Below are 17130 nucleotides of genomic sequence, written 5' to 3'. Positions count from 1 at the left end.
AAAGTTTTCAGTTTCTTTTTTAAACAGCTTTATTGCAGTGTAATTCACATACAATGAAATTAATCCATTTCATGTGTGTAATTCAATGGTTTTTACTATATTCACAGAAAAGTATAATCACAGTCAATTTCAGAGCATTTCCGTGAACTCAAAAGGAAACCTTTCATTCTGCCCCCATCCTTATCCCTAGCCCCAGCCACTAGTCTAATTTCTGCTCTACGGATTGAACTATTTTGGACATTCATATGAATGGAATCATGTGGGCTTTTGTGACTGGCTTCTTTCACACAGTATAATGTTCTCAAGTTTTATCCAAGTTGTAGTACTGATCAGTACTTTGTTCCTTTTCAAACTCAGTAGTATTCCATTGTACAGATACACTACATTTTGTTTATCAAGTGTCTTCCATTTCAAAGTGCCAATCAACCCAGCCCAAACTGAATGTATCAGTTTAGGTGAGGAAGACAATAAAAGCAAAAAGTCAAGGCAGAGAGTTCCCAGAGAACAACCTAGAGAAGGGTGGTTGTTCCTGAAAACAACTGATGAGACTATACCTCTCCAGAGGGGTCTGCAGAATGGATTGATTTTCCCAAATCCCACGATAGGTGTCAAAACGTCAAGTCAGGCTTTCTTCCATGACCCTGTCATGGTCACTGTCAACATCAATGATGTTGTTAATCACTTACTTTGCATAGAACATTGTCCTAAACACTAAATAAACTGGCAAACATATTCGACAAAGTGCTAAGAGTCTAGACCGAAAACAGGATATATGCATAAGAAAAGAAAGGCTGAATTAATTGTGCTTTCTGTAAGTTCGGGGAAAGGAGATCCCAGGGCAAAATACCTCTAAAAACCGAAATCAGTCAAAGGGAGAAATAAAGTTTAAAAGCCGTTTATTGCTTACAAACTGCAGTCCAGGGCAGACTCTCTCCTCTGATTGGAAGAGCAAGCCAACCACCAGCCCCTCTTTTTAAACTTTCAGGCTCAGACACCCCTTTGGTTGCTCAGGTAATTACCTATTGATATGGAGATGAACTCTCCACCCCTGAGGATATGCAAATGCACTAAAGCCAGTCGAGATACTCTGGAAATGTTACAATTTTACATGCAGGCCACTCCTCCAGAAATCTCGCCTTACAATCTACTCGTTCCCCTTCTGCAATGGTCTCTGGGCGAGAAAACCGGAGCATTGTGACCAGACTAATGACATAACAATAGCAACAGCATAAAATGACAATCCTCAATCCTGATTCAGCAAGGTTAAAAATCTTAATGCACATTAAGTCCACAGCCCGTCCATTCCATAGGCAGGCAGTAGCTGAGGGTTCAGAGCAATCATGCGGCAGCTGCAGCCAGGGGGCACATTCGGGCCACAAGGACTTTAGGAGAAAATTACCTTAAGGGTGATAAGATACATGTTTTAATGACACCAGCATAGGTACATCTTGTCCATCAGGTAGGATACATGCAAGAGAGTGGTCTTGTGATAAAACAGTGGCAGGAATGGGATCTTGTCCTGGTCTAGTCACTAGACTTTCACCCTCCTCCCTGTGGGAGTTACATGCCCTGGCTATAAAGATAAAGATGCTCTTACCTCCTGGACGTTTTGGGTACACTACTGTGACCTTTTGGGGGCCATTCAGCTGTTACTCCAGGAACACACATGAGGCCAGCTTCCAGGCCTTTCCCCCAAGATGCCAGAAGGGCCAGCCATCGCTGGCCCATGTGTCAAAATGTCCAGGGCCAGGTCCACTCAACAGTGTCTCCAGGGCTTAATGCAGTTGGGGCTGGCAGCAGGATGCTGCTCTTCTGGCCATATCCTGGCTTCAATAACTCTTCTTTGGTTTGGATGTACAGTTGTATAGGAGAGGCAGCAAGGTGTGTGAGCATATCTACAGGGCTCAAAGCTCCTTTACGTGGCTTCTCATTCAAACGTCGCAGCACTGTCCATGGGCAAATTGACCAACCCCACAGACTGTTGGTGTCCGACTTTAGACCAGATTTCAAAAAACTGTGTTCCTCTTTTTCATGCCTGCCCCAGTAGGATTATATGGTATATGAAATTTCCACCTTATTCCTAATTGCTGCACCCATTGTTATAATCCATGTCCAGTAAAGTGGGTGCCTTGATCGCTGTCAATCACCTGCGGCCGGCCATAGGCTGCAAAGAGATGCTCCAGGCCCCTCTTGGTGGTTTGCTGATCTGTACAACATGCATGAAAAGCACCCAATAGTCCATAGCCATGTCTACACATGTCATGGCATACTGATATCCTTCTGATATGGGCAGAGGCCCAATATAGTCTGTTTGCCACCTGACAAGGGGTATTGGCCCCTTACTTTGTCCCATGTTGCTGTGGGACTTGGTGTAACTCCCTCATAGAGTATACAAGGAACTCCTTCTGGGCTCTGCTGACTTCTTCAAAGGTCAATGGCAAGCCCCACGTATGGGCTACAGCCCACATTGTCTTTTGCCCTGCATGCAACAAATGCTGATGTAGCCATTGGGCCACACCAGAGGCAGGCTTTCCTTCCAGCCAGTGCACCTGGGCCAATGTGTCTGCTTCATCATTCCCTGGGGATGCCAAAGGCATTTAAATGGCCAGTCACGTGATATACAGTAACAGTCTTAGTCTGACCAGAGGCCCATAGGTCTTGCCACAATTCTTGCCCCCGAAGGGGCCGGAGACCACCCATCCAGTTGGCATGGTACCATGTCGGTAGCCACAGGGTCAATCCCTGATAGATGGCCCAGCTGTCAGTGCAGACAACTCTAGGGGAAGGCTCTTGGGTGATCACAAGCCATACTGCCTGCAACTCAGTCCACTGACTACTTTTCCCCTCTCCATCCTCCATCCATATTGTCTCAGTCTTAGGATGGAAAGCCCTCCACTTCGGGGGCTGCCCACAACTGGAGCCGTCTGTGTACCAAGCATCTTCAGGTATAGGGGCTTTTCCCTCCTGATAAGGAGTCTTGGCTACCAAGGGCTGAAAAGCAAGTTCTTCCTGCTTCCCACTGGTATAGGTCACTGGCCCCAATAAGCATTGGAGTTCTCCACTTAAGGCACTAGTAGAGAGGGCACAGCACTGCTGTAAGTATTCACCCCATTTGGCCAGTGTAGGTGTCTGTGCCACACCACACCCACCCCGCGATGGGATAGGTGGTTATTACCTTGGTTGGAGCTGTTCCAGTGATGGGCTCTGTAGCCAGCAAGGCGTGGTACACAACAGCCATTTGCTTCTTTATCAAGGTGTACCGGACCTCTGCTCCTTTCCATAGTTGTGACCAGAATCCAATAGGTTGGTATGTCCATTCAAGCCACTGCCAAAGACCCCATCCATAACCATCTTCAGTTACATGAATATCTAGTTCACAGGGCCTTGATGAGTCCATTACATTCAAGGCCTGTATGGCCCTGACTGCCCACTTGGCAGCAGTAAAAGCAGATGCACATGTCTTATCCCAGTCCCATCTGATGCCCTTTCGTACCAACTGGTATAAGGGCTTCAGAATTTGTGCCAAGTGTGGGATAAACACTCTCCAGTAGCCCAAAAGACCCAAAAACTCTTGTAATACTGCCACAGTGGTAGGGGTGGGGAAAGCCTGGACCTTATCTATAACTGCTTCAGGAACAACTTTAGTTTTACTGACCAGACAACCCCCAAGAATTTCACAGACAAACCAGGTCCCTGAACCTTGGTGCTGTTCACAGTCCATTCTTTTTCCTGTAGATGTTGCAACAGTCTAGGAACTGCCCCTTCTAAATCTGAAAGAGAATCAGATGTGAGCATAATATCATCAATGTAGTGATACAACCACACTATTTGTGGTTTCTTCCATTTGGCCAAGTCCTGGGCTACAAGTCCATGACAGATGGTGGAACTGTGAAGATATCCCTGTGGAATGACAGTGAATGTCCACTGCCGGCCTTCCCACGTGAAGGCAAACTATTCCTGGCTTTCCTATGCTATGTCAATAGATAAGAAAGCATTAGCAAGGTCTACTACATGATGATACATTCCAAGTTCATGGCTGAGGGTGTTCAGAATGTCTACAATAGAGGGGACAGCAGAATGCAAAGGGGGTGTGACTATTCAATTCCCTGTAGTCCACAGTCACATGCCAGGAGCCATCTGGCTTTCTCACTGGCCACACTGGGGAATTAAAAGGACTAAGAATGGTCTTTATGATGCCCACCCTCTCCAACTCCTATAGAGTTTCTCCAATTTCCTTGTGTCCTCCAGGCAATTTATACTGCTTAATATTTGTCACCCGCCGAGGTGCAGGCAGAGCTACAGATGGATGCTTAGCATGTCCCCTCAGAACTGCCTTTACCACACATACTCTCAGTCTGAACTCACCTGCAGTGGTCTGTAACCACAAGCTCTACAGGATATCTATGCCCAGAATATATTCAGGGGTGGGAGAAATGTACATGATATACTCCTTTGGGGGTAAACACCCTATCCCCAGTGAGATTTGGACTTTCTTCACTCTAATCACGTTACCCCCATAGCCATCTATCACAGCAGGGGTCCCGGAAAACGCTCAGGGTTGCCATGAATCAAAGAACACTCAGCTCCTGTGTCCACCAGTGCCAGGACAACTTGTACATTCACAGGGGAAAAATAGATTGCTAATTCTACATGTGGCCTCTGGTCCTGACCATGTCCCCCAAAGTGGAGACTTTGGCCACCCCCTCAGTCAAACCACGATGCCCAATCATCATCCTGTGGGGGTGAGGGCCCAGGCAAATCCTGAGTACTATCTCCCATGAAGTTTTGCAGGGACACAGGCCAGGCATGAGGCCTTGACTCTGGTTTCCATGTCCTGGACCTCAGCAGCTGGAACTGCTGCTCCGGCTTTAATTGGTGCCACAGTTCTAACAATATTCTATTGGACTGCCCATCAAGTTTTTCTTTCACTACCGCGGCCTTTATCAAATCAATCCAATCTGGGTCCTTGAGACCTTCACTGGGCCTTCTGCACTTCTACTTTCAGTCATGGCCTGTACTTCCCCCCATGCCCTTATTGTTTCAACCTCCCCCAGATCTGCTAAAGTACAAGTAGCCTCCCTTAATGGTTGCCCTAGGTGGGGGGCAAGGGTATTCACTAGGGACCCAAAAAGAGATGTGGGAGCTGTATGCAGTGTAAGATAAATTCTAGCAGAAATAAGCAGGCGACGAGAGGCAACAATGGGCCAGGCAGTTTATTTGAGCACAATTCCCGGGCGATGTTCCCCGGTCTGAAACACAGGCTGGGGAAGTCACATAACCAGATAGGTGGGGAGTTTTTATAAGCACAGGGAGGGGAGGGGGAAGTGGGCCACACCACGGGTATGTGGGGAATTTTTTATTGGCTCAGGGTTGGGTGATGGACAGCCAGAGGTCTCCTCCTTCCAGATGGAGGGGATCTGCATTCGGGGTTTGTCAGCACGTCATGGGACTGGAATCCAGGAAGAGCTGTTCGTTCCTTCCCCATACGGCACAGAGCTACTTGGTGCTGTCTCTGCTCTGCCTGCATTGTCTTTGCCCTTCTCCCTCCAGTGCCTCCAGCCTTATATGCAGCACCATGTTTCTCATTCCTATAGTGAGTACCTCCTCATCAGTGCCTTGGGGGTCTATTATAGATGACGTTTTTCATACCCAATTCCCGCAGTACCTGTTGGAGCTCTGCATATGTTCTCCAACTACTGGAAAAATATGGTAAATCACCTGGATTAGGCCAAACTATCCTGATGGCAGCTATTAGCCATTCCAGGAGTGTCTGATGCACTGAGGCATGACGGGCATTTTGCAACTGCTGCTGGAGGAAGGGTGAGTCATCAGGGAAGCCATTCTACTCATTTCAGCTCATCCTGGGTATAGGGGCAGAGCATGGAGTGCTCCACAACCTGGGGAGGGGGCTGTTCCTCCCCCTGAGAAGCCCGCCATTGTTTCATTTTTATTTTCTTAATTACAGCTGGGCAGGCCTTTAAAACAGGAGAAGATGGTACCTCCAGTGGTGGCCTGGGTAGCAGATCCACCAGTGGCCCTGCCTCCTCCTCTTCTCCCCCGGGCTCCTCCACCAGTGACTCCTCCTCCATCTCTGGGGCTGAAGGCACTACTCTTTCCTCCCCCTCCCCAACAGCCTCCTGCAACACGCTTTTCCTGCCGTGTCCCCTTCACCGCTGCTAAGGAATCTTCTGGGAGCGTGACCTGCCTTTTCAGTAACTCTCTCTCTTCTTTAACCGCATCCCGTAGGTTATCGCCCAGCTCCTCCAAGCAATGCTGAAGTGTGTCTCTTTCCCGTCTAAGTCCCTCTCTCTCCTCGCTAACCCTCTTGACAATCCTCTCTTTCTCCTGTATAACATACTCCACTATCTCAATGAGAAAAGACCCTACAACACCAGCCGCTACACAGCCCCCTAAGGTCTCCAAGCCGTCTTCCAACTCACAGAGGGCTAATTCTGCAGCTTCCAGTGTTTCCACCCTTCCCCGGTTCTGGGGAAGGCCCCACCCCTCTAGGAGGTACTTTACCCTAGACCAATTCTCCACTAGGGGTTCCCAAGTTGGAAGCCCCACAGCTGCAGGGATAATAACAGGTGAAGCGGCACCCTCTGCCACTGCATCCACTGGGGCCTCCCCACCATCCACAGGAGCAGCCCTCCCAGAGGTCGCACCCATTATGACAGATTTCTGGTTCAGAGGGACCCTGCCGACTGCCACCAGATATGAGTCCGGGGAGAGGAAATCCTGGGGCAAAATACCTCTAAAAACCGAAATCAGTCAAAGGGAGAAATAAAGTTTAAAACCCATTTATTGCTTACAAACTGCAGTTCAGGGCCATCTTTCTCCTCTGCTCCTGAAGAAGCAAGCAAGCAAGCCCCTCCTTTTAAACTCTCAGGTTCAGACACACCTTTGGTTGCTCAGGTAATTACCCACTGATATGGAGATGAATTCTCTCCACCCCTGAGGACATACAAATGCACTAAAGTCAGGCGAGATAGTCTATAAATGTTACAGTTTTACCCACACTTTCTATGCCTATTTTTAGTTTTTACATGTTATATTGTCATTGTTTAGAAAAGTTGTTTTGAAAAGGAATACAGTAATTTGTGAAAAGTAGCCTATGATAGGTGCCAATGGTAGTATGTGCTACAGGGGTTCAGAGAACAGAATGGGCACCGGGGATGGGGAGTGGGAAAAGGATTTTTAAGATGTGGGCTAGGCGCTAAGGAGACATAGGTGAAGGGGATGTGTCAGGAGGTACCACATGCGGGCATATTCAGGAATGTTTAATCATTATGCAGATTGAAATGGTTAAATAGAAGAGGAAGATATGTCAGAGAGGGGCTAGGTTGTTTAAGGCTCTGATTCCAGGCTAAGGAGTAAGGACTTATTCGCTAGGCAAGATGGCCAGCCAGAGAAGGCTTTTTATCTAAGGACTGATTGGTAAAAATCATATTGTAGTATTTTGATGGATTAAAGCCTAACTAGAGTCAGCGAGGCTTGTTTTGATGGTAGAAAACTTTCACCCACAACTGTTTAGAAGAGTATAATTAATTGGTGGTATTAAATACTTGTTTTTTTTTTTTATCAGGTTGAGGTCTTTTGAGGTGTTTAAAAGAACATGCTGCTACAAAATAAACTGTAAAGGCAAAAGTGCAAGCAATTGAGAAGTAAACATATGCGCTTAAGTCAAATTAATACTTTCCTTTTTTAAGATCAAAATTTTAAATAGGTGATACAATTACATGGTTAAGCAATATGAAATGCATACCGTGAAAAGTGTTGCCTACATCCTGTCTTCCATCTGCCCTTCCTTTGCCACCCCACTGGTAACTACTTTATAGTTTCTTGTGCATTCTTCAAGAATTTATAAAAATAGAAACAAATACAAAAGCATACTCTCTTTTTCCCTCTTATTATTATACACATTAAGTTAGCATGTCATATTTGCTCTTTTATCATAATATATCTGTTTTTGCTATTTTGCATCTTGCTGTTTTATTTTATCTTAATATATCTTGGAAATCTTTTCACATCAGTAAATTGGTGTGCTTTCTCTATGAGTTAGGTCAATGCTGTCAAGGATACATGTCTGTTGCCTCAAATTTTTTCAAGCAAAGGAAGACTATGGTCTTAAATTTTTTTTCCAGCTGTTTCCCAGTCCTTTTGTTGATTCCTAAGAGAATTAGAGACAAAGAGATAGTGCCAACTGCTGTCCTTGAAAACATGAAGGTGGGGAAGAACAGAACTGTTCATTCCGTGTTGTCTGTTCTGTTCTTGGCTTAGAATTTGCATTGTTTTTTCCTTTGTGAATATGTCTATGCTTTTCATAATCACTTTTTGTTTTTAAAGGAAACCTTTTGAACAAACACTGGCTACCTATCTGCTTTTCCTGTTATTGTAAATTTGGATTTTAAAATAAACAGAAAATTGCCTGTCTTTAATCCTTTTGCCAGATTTCTAGTTTTGGCCTAAATTAGATTTGATAGGGTTTTGAGATTAATCTCTATTTTGTTTTTAGATCAGTGAACCCAGCCCCTCCATTTGGTTTTCACTTTCATTTCCACTCAGAATGTTCATTTTCAGGAAGCTTATTTTATCTCACTTGCCATTCTGTCCTGGCAAAAACAAAATAAAAACACTCATCAAAGTTTGCCTAAGGTCAAGTTCTGCTCTCAGCATTAATTCCCACTGCTTCCCCAAATAACAATATACACCTGTCATCATTGTTAGTATCCCACCAACTCCCACCGACTGCCAAGGGATAATGTTGACATCTGGCATAGTGGTTTCTGATATGCTAGTTTTGGAGTGGGAAGGTTTCCACTCGGGACATTCATGGCTAGGATGTTAGGGAGTCTGCAAAGGCCCTGAAATGCAAGATTGTGTGTGTGTGTGTGTGTCTGAATTTTGGAGGTCAAGAGAAAGTCATTTCCTTGAACGCTTACTCTGCCAATTTTCCCTCCTCCCTCACAAATGGATAGGGAACAGTAATGTTAATAAAGACAGCCTTACCTTCATCAGGAGCCTGCAGCTCCGTGCCTGCACTCCACGGCCCTCCACTCTGTGCTGCATCTGCCCACTGCTCTTGTGTGCCCACCATGGCCCTGCTGCCCTCTGGCCAGGTCTTGTGTGGAGTCACTGCCACCTTTAACCCAGGCCTCTCTGTAGCAGCTTCTGCCAGAGCCAGCTCCTGGTTCCAGACCCCATCCTCGGAGTCACAGAAGCTTTTAAGAGAGATACCAACAGAGAGAATCTGGGAGTTGGTGCCTACCGGGATGATAATGGAAAACCTTAGGTGCTCCCTGGTGTCTGGAAGGCAAGGCTCAGATTGCTGCAAAAAATTTGGACAAAGAATATCTGCCCATTGTGGGACTGGCTGAATTTTTTAAGGCATCTGCAGAGCTAGCCGTAGGTGAAAATAAGTGTTGAAAAGTGGCTGGTATGTCACTGTGCAGACCACTTCTTCTGGAACCGGGGCCTTGAGGATTGGAGACAATTTTCTGCAAAGATTTTTTGAAGTTCAGCTGAGATGTCTTTCTGACCAAACCGTCCTGGAAAGATCATAACACCCATCTTCAGGGATGCTGACATGCAACAATATGGTTATCGATACTTTGACACCAAGACATACGGCTTTGACTTCACAGTTGCTATGGAGGACATTTCAAAAATGCCACAGCAAAGAGTTCTTCTCCTGCATGCCTGTACCCACATCCCAGAGAAGTGGACCCTCATCCTGAGTAGTGGAAGGCAGTAGTGATGAAGAAAAGCTATCTCTTTGCATTCTTGGACATGGCCTATCAAGGCTCTGCCAGTGGTGATGGTAACAGGGGTGCCTGGGCTGTGCACCACTTCACTGAACAGGGCATTAATGTCTGTCTCTGCCAGTCTTATGCCAAAAACATGGGCTTATACGGTGAGCTCATGGGAGCCCTCCCTGTGGTCTGCAAAGATGCTGATGAGGCCAAAGAGGTGGAGTCACAGTTGAAGATCTTGATATGTCCCAGGTATTCCAACCCTCCTCTCAATGGGCCTAGATGGCCTTCGCCATTTTGACCAGCCCTGATCTACAAAACAATGGTTGCAAGAAGTAAAAGCCATGTCCAACCACATCATTAGCATGTGGATTCAGGAGGGTCCACAACTGGAGGGCTGCTCCCACAACTGGCAGCCCATCACTGACCAGATTGGCAAGTGTTGTTCACAGGACTAAAGCCTGAACAGGTGGAGGCTCACCAAGGAGTTTTCCATCTACATGACAAAGGATGGCCACATCTCTGTGGCAGGGCTCACCTCGGGCAATGTGACCTTGCCCATGCCATTCACCAGGTTACCAAGTAATTTCCCTGATGACAGGGAATAGAGACAACCTTCCTATCCTCAGCCTCTGTTCTTGTGAGATTCACACAGAGGAAGAGGGAGGGTAGATAGTAGTGAGTAGATCATTTCTTTCAACCCACAGTACTTAACTTTCAGCAACTGAATGTGTTTCTCAGAGAAGAACTTGTATTGACATAGGGCAGAGACATCTGTGGCTGGTGTCTGGTGGCCATAAACCAACTCTCCCTTATTATTTTATTCTCCAACTTTTCCAGAAGAGTTTATGTGTACAGGAAGGACATAGTCCTCAAAACCTGTCAGTCATGCCATTGCAATATTACAGAAGCTTTAAGTGAAGCACCTTATGGTGTTGGGGGTACCCGCATAGATCCAGTGTGAAAGAGCACATTCTAGAGGCCTTGTGAGAAGATTTAGTTCTAACGTTGTCAGCTTTGTGCTGGTCCTCCCATGATTGATCAAGCTTATCAGCAGACCTTATTGCAGAAATCGTGTTCTGTGAAAACTAGCGAGTCTGCTGCCTCTGCAGTGAGGGAAATAAAAGATGCTGTTTCCTATCATATTTAAGAAAAAAGAAAGAAGGCTCTCCTTTTTAGTACTTGCAGACACTTTGCCATTCCTCTCTTCTTCCCATTGCTCTTCTTTTCCTTAGGCACAAAGATCTATAACAACCTAGATTTCATCCTATTCTACTACCTCACTGGCCATCAGCCCCATTCTGTAGGGCCGACTTATTTGAAGAATGAAGACTGTGATTCATGCTCCCCGTGTGCCCTTACCTTCCTCCAAAGAATGGCTGGGAGTAGGGAACCACACTTATTTCAGCAGTCTCTTCAGGGCCTGCTTGTCTCCTGTTGGGACTTTGCCTCTGCCCAGGCGGCTCTGTTGCTTGTCCCGTGAGTTTGTGTGGTCATTCATCTTACAGCATGAGCTGGGCAATGCAGGTAGGACCAGAACCAGGATATTCCAGGCTTTGGTTTCAACCTTTTGTGCTGGGCTGCCCGGCTGCCCGCTGGGCTCAGACTTTTTGGAAGGATAAGCACCATCTGCTGAAATCACACAGTCTTAACTGCAGCCTGGTTTCTCTGTACAATGAAGTTACTGTAGGGACCCCCCACCCCACAAGACGGAATTATGGTAAGAGTAATTTTGTATATTTTCTGCCAGTCTGCCATTCTCTGTGGCTGTCTACTTTCTAAAATATTTCCCACTTACTGACTCTTCACTTCCGGAAGCTCTCTGGCTGTTCTAAAGTCTTGTTTGCAAGACTCCCAAAAACCTAAGAAATTGATCTCTGTTGTGATTCCACAGTACTGGGTTCAGGAATGTTCTCAGACCAGACTGTACTTGCTTGGAGAGTCTGAGACGGTTGCCTTCCGGAACCAAACTGCATCCTGGGTATTACACAACCTCAGAAACATGCAGTGCTTCCAACCAAGGAGGGGCTCTGGGCACAGTCACACTTGCTTATGAGCACTGCTAAGTTGCTGAGAAATACTGTTTTATTTCCAGAGTCTAATACAGCCTTTACTTACTCAGAGTTTTCGGTAACAATGCACCATTCTGGTAAAGGTGTTGGAGTCAAGATGCTTATACTGTGTTTGACTTGGAATATGTGTTCCTCTCTCTGAGTGACCTGACTTTATTCTCTGCCCTTTAAATAGGTAGCCCTGTTTGATTAGTTCAAGTGGTGTCTGTGTCAGGTCTTGTCAACAATTTGCACCTACTATTGACATTTTTCAATGTAACGGCCACTCAGATAACCATAACATTTACCTCACAACTCTGTGTTGCATTTATGTTTGCCCATTTTTCTCCATTTATTTTGAACTTTGTCCTTATGATAATTAGATGTATCAAGCCTTATATAGAAATGCTGGGATATGTGTGTGTATGTGTACATATGCATATATATATATATATATATATATATATATATGAAACCTGAAGAAATATATATATATACAAAAAAATCCAAATGATCAACTTAGAAACTGTTGTCTGCCCATGAAACCTTAAGGAAACGTCAAGCTTTTTAATACTTCAGACAGAGCACTCATCAGGTGTATCCTCTGCTGAGAAGAGGGAAAGATGAACACATGAGGTGGGTATGTTTATTCATTTACTCAACAAATATTCTAGGGGTTAGGGATACAAAGAAAACAAAATGTTCCTGCCTTCATGGAATTTACATTAAATTGTGAGAGACTACAAATAAATACAAATGTAAAAAAATCTAAGGTAATGGTAAATGTTGAGAAAAAATAAAGGGGATACATGTAATAGAAAAAGGGAAGGCATGTTAAATCTACAGTGAGACACCATTTCACACTCATTAGAATGTCTACAAAAGAAGACCAACATTAACAAATACTGGCAATACTGCAGAGAAACCAGAACCATCATATATTGCAGGTGGGAATGTAAAATGGTGTAGCCACTTTGGATAAACAGTTTAGATCTTCAAAAAGTTAAGCATAAAACTACCATATGACCCAGCAATTCCACATCTCGGTATCCACCCAAGAGAAACAGAAACATCCACACAAAGACTCACACCAAATGTTCATAGCAAATTTACTCCTAATCGCTCAAATCTGGAAACAACTGGTGAGCAAACATGTAGTTAACAAATATGACAGACATTTTGATTTGATATATGATAGACAAAATGTACATCCACACAATGGAATACTATTCATCAGTAAAATAAACCAAACTACTGATACATGCTGTGCCTTTGATGAACCTGAAAAATATGCTGAGTGAAATAATCCAGATACAAAAGAATATGTATCCTATGATTCCATTAACATGAAAAGTTCAGGAAAAAAACCAAAGTAGATTAGTGTTTTCCTGGGGCTCAGGGTAGCAATGGAGAGTAATGTAAGTGGGTATAAGGAATGTTATTTGGGAGATACAGATATTCCAAAACTGATTTATGGAGGTGGCTGTGATACTGAGTAAAGTTACCAAAAATCATTGAATTGTACACTTGAAATTGGTGCATTTTATGATATGTAACATATACCTCAAAAAGGCTACTTTTTTTCTTTTTTCTGCCAGTTCCTCATTTTATTGTACTTAAATATACATAGTAAAATCTACGATGTTAAACATGTTTAGGTGTACAGTTCTATTCACTTGGTATTAAGTACATTCACATTATTGTGCAGCCATCACCACCACCTTTCCAAAACATTTCATTTTTCTCAATTGAAATGGATCCCTTTTAAACAGCCAGTCCCCATTACTCCCTTTTTCCAGCCCCTGCCAATCATGCATTTAGAAAAGTAGGTCCCAGATTAAGGAACACATTTCTAAAGTGTTGTGAAGAAGTGAAAAGGAAAATACAACTTATCACAGAATTTATGCGATCAGCTAAGTGGAAAGTTGTATCACCAAATGTATATATTAGAAGAGAACTAGATCACCTAAAGCTTCCAGTTTAGGAAACTAGAAACTAGAAAGGAAGAGTAATATAAACTCAAAGCAAGCAGAAGAAAAAATAATAAAAATTAGAGCAGAAATCAATTAAATGAAAACAGAACAGAGAAAATCAGCAAATCCAAAAACTGGTCCTGCTTAAAAATCAATTAAAATAGATAAACCTCTAGCCAGCTCACCCAAGAAAAAATGAGGGAAGACACAGATCCCTAATATCAGAAATGAGATGGGGAACATTGCTTCTGAGCCCCGACATTAAAAGGATAATTAGGGAATATTATGAGTAACACACTATGCTACAAATGTCATAATTTAGATGAAATGGACAATTCTCTAAAAGATTCAATCTGCCAAAACTCACACAAGAAGAGACAGATAATCTGAGTAAGTCATTATTATTAAAGAAATTGAGTCGATGACATTCCAAAAAGAAAGCACCAGGGCAGGACAGTTCCACTGGGAAATTCTACCAAACATGTAAGGATGAAACACCAATTCTCTGCAATCCCTGCCTGAAAACAGAAGCAGAGCAAACACTGCTTCACTCACATTATGATGCCAAAAAAAGGCTATTTTTTTAAAGAAAGAATGTAATAAATGAGTGAGTGATTTAAATTACATTAGTGCAGGGGAGACCTCCCTGAGGATTTGACATTTTCAGAGGCCTGAATAAATAAGGGAGTGAGCAGAGCAATGATTAGGGGAGAGTGTTCAAGCAGAAGGCACAGCCAGCATAAAGGTTCCAGGGGAATCTAACAACTTACCAACAGCAAGAAGGCCAATGTTATTAGAGAATGCACCATGGGAAAAGTGGTGGAAGTATAAGGTTGGAAATGTAGGCAAGTGTTACAAGTCATGCTAAGAAGTTTGGGTTTTATTTTGAGCATGAAAGGAATCTACTGAAAGGATTTTTAACTGATTTACCTTCAAAACAAAACAAAACAAAACTCTCCTGCTCTATAGAAAGCCGACAACATGAAGCAAAACTGGGAGTAAGGAGATCAGACAGAAGACCATGGCTAAGTGTTGGTTTTGGCTTATGCCAGTGGTGATGGACGTGGTAAGAGGAGGTCAGATTCTGGAAGTATTTTGAAGATAGAGCAAATAGGACTTGCTGATATATTAGAAATAGAGTACAAGAGAAAGAGAGGAATCAAGAATTGTCCCTAAGTTTTTGGCCTAGTATATTAGGTGAATAGAACTGCCATTTACTGAGATGAGACTCTTGAGGGAGGAGCAGTTTTGGTGGGGTAATCAAGAACTTGCTTTGGCTGTTAAGTTTGAAAAGTGTAGACCTCCAGGTGGACATGTGGAGTATGTAGTTGGATAAATGAGTCTGGAATCAAAGAGAGGAAATTTAAGCTGGATATATAAATTTGGAAGTTATTAACATATAGAGGATATTAAAGCAAATGATCTGGATGATATCATGTAGGGACGGAAATGAGGATGAGGGGAAGAATCTAGCAAAGGAATCTGGGCCCATTAGTGATGTAGGAGGAACATCAGGATGTAGGAGTCTTGGAGGGCAAGTCACTACCTGACAAGTGATCTCAGTGGAACAACAAGCATGATACCTTGGTTGGGGTGGACACCAAAAAGAATGAGAGGTAAGAGAATAGTGACAGCAGGTACAAACAGGTCCTTCGGGAAATTTTGCTATATAGGGAAGTGGTGCCTGGAGAAAGAATGTGGTGTCAAGAGAAAGGACTTTGAAAAAATTTTTAATTTTTTTAATGATGAGAGACATTTTGAAGTGTAAAGATCCTAACTGGGATTTGGATGTGATATGATGGAAAAGACAAGATGTTTGGGAGATAAATGAGACCTTTGATTGGTTATTGATATAGCAACTGTACTATACTGTACTATAAGCAACCCTATGAATTGCTTATAGTACAGTAACAACGTGCCTGTGCTGAACACTAGGGACCCTGATAATGAAAGAAAACTAGTCTACCCTGGGAGCTTGGCTTTGTAGGCAGCAGAGAAAGAGCTCTGCAAGGTGGTCCCTGCAGGGCAGACTCGCACATGTTCCTCAAGGTAGTAGAGGGGATGCAGCCCTTCCTCTCCTAAACACAGTGCCAAAAGCCAGCTTAGGGTCCCCAAAGGCTCCAGACTTTGGGACACCTTTGAATAACGTGGCCAGGCTTTGGGATCTGGAGGGAAGGAAGCAATTATAAAGCTGTTGAGTGGACAGAGGAAGCTGTGGCTATTATGTTGAAGCATTTTTAAAAAGAATGAGACTGTAAACTAGTTCAACCATTGTGGAAAGCAGTATGGAGGTTCCTCAAAAAACTAAAAATAGAAATATCATTTGACCCAGGAATCCCACTCCTAGGAATTTACCCTAAGAATGCAGGAGCCACGTTTGAAAAAGACAGATGTACCCCTATGTTTTTCACAGCACTATTTACAATAGCCAAGAAATGGAAGCAACCTAAGTGTCCATCAGTAGATGAATGGATAAAGAAGATATGGTACATATACACAATGGAATATTATTCAGCCATAAGAAGAAAACAAATCCTATCATTTGCAACAACATGGATGGAGCTAGAGGGTATTAGACTCAGTGAAATAAGCCAGGCAGAGAAAGACAAGTACCAAATGATTTCACTCATCTGTGGAGTATAAGAACAAAGAAAAAACTGAAGGAACAAAACAGTAGCAGACTCACAGAACCCAAGAATGGACTAACAGTTACCAAAGGGAAAGGGACTGGGGAGGATGGGTGGGAAGGGAGGGATAAGGGGGAAAATGGGCATTATGATTAGCACACATAATGTGGTGGGGGGACATGGGAAAGGCAGTATATATAGAGAAGACAAGTAATGATTCTATAGCCTCTTACTATGCTGATGGACAGTGACTGTAATGGGGAATGTGGGGGGGACTTGGTAATAGGGGAGTCTAGTAACCATAATGTTCAAGTAATTTTACATTAACAATATCAACATTAAAAAATTAAATAAATTCATTAAAACTCAAAACCTGTAGTGGTAGGATAAGTCACAAAATGCTTTGTATTGCATTAGGAGGGTTCCATGACCTGGTACAAATTTTTTTTTTGTGTGTGTGTGTGTGTTCTTATTTATTTATTTATTTATTTATTTATTTATCATTAATCTACAATTACATGAAGAACATTATGTTTGCTAGGGTCACCCCTTCACCAAGTCCCCCCAACAAACCCCATTACAGTCACTGTCCATCAGCATAGTAAGATGTTGTAGAATCACTACTTGTCTGCTCTGTGCTGCACAGCACTCCCCATGCCCCCCCACATTATATATGCTAATCGTAATGCCCCCTTTCTTTTTCCTGCCCCTTGTCCCTCCCTTCCCA

General features: G+C 43.5%; 1 pseudogene; it reads left to right on the top strand.

Moving 5' to 3' along the window:
- The first annotated feature begins 2685 nt into the window (after positions 1-2685).
- Positions 2686-12250, top strand: LOC118909861 (aspartate aminotransferase, mitochondrial-like; annotated as a pseudogene).
- The last annotated feature ends 4880 nt before the right edge of the window (positions 12251-17130 follow it).

This window comes from Manis pentadactyla, chromosome 11 (genome assembly GCF_030020395.1).
Source record: "Manis pentadactyla isolate mManPen7 chromosome 11, mManPen7.hap1, whole genome shotgun sequence".
Taxonomy (NCBI): domain Eukaryota; kingdom Metazoa; phylum Chordata; class Mammalia; order Pholidota; family Manidae; genus Manis; species Manis pentadactyla.
This window is presented reverse-complemented; position numbering and strand designations above follow the sequence as displayed.